Source organism: Penaeus monodon, chromosome 15 (genome assembly GCF_015228065.2).
Source record: "Penaeus monodon isolate SGIC_2016 chromosome 15, NSTDA_Pmon_1, whole genome shotgun sequence".
NCBI classification, from domain to species: Eukaryota; Metazoa; Arthropoda; class Malacostraca; order Decapoda; family Penaeidae; genus Penaeus; species Penaeus monodon.
Window position 1 is genome coordinate 40,356,625 of NC_051400.1, and position 612 is coordinate 40,357,236.

Below are 612 nucleotides of genomic sequence, written 5' to 3' on the forward strand. Positions count from 1 at the left end.
TTGTCTGTAGGTTTGTTCGTTGTTTAATAAATTCAATTACCGTTTGCAAATGAATTGATGCATCCATTAAATAATGTTTCATCATTTACATATACATTTATCTACGTATCCCCTTATCAATCAATCAAGGGAAAATATTTTTTTTTAATCTTTTTTTATTTCTTATAGTTTTAATGAAGCCTACAAACATATATCTATCTGTTGTTGTATACTGTAAGAACACATTTTCGATGATTTTTCTTCCTTTTTTTTAAACAAGGAACTATTCTGAAAGGCGAACTCGGTAATCGCTGCCTCCTGATTGGTACTTTCCCAACCAATCAGCGAGCAGAAGCAGCGTTCCCTCTACGCGATTGGCTGTTGCGCTCTCGACCTGTACTGAATTTTGTGGCATCATTTTGATAAATGATGTTTTACAAAGAACCTTGCTATGAAGTTTGTCCCCATTTCATGCAAAAATAATGCCAGGAAAAGGGCCTAATGTTCTGAAAACTATTAATATAAGAATGTTGCATCGACATCCATAGACTTTCTAGGAGTTACTAGGTGCTAGCTATGAGGTCTATTATTTTTACAGAACCGTGGATATAAAGGCCTGTTTTTTGTAGGTGA

General features: G+C 34.5%; 1 protein-coding gene across 1 annotated transcript in view; it reads left to right on the forward strand.

The window, feature by feature from the left end:
• LOC119582041 (organic cation transporter protein-like) overlaps nt 1-612 on the forward strand; it is a gene marked incomplete at its 3' end in the record, with an annotated part of 33,146 nt that overhangs the window by 13,972 nt on the left and 18,562 nt on the right.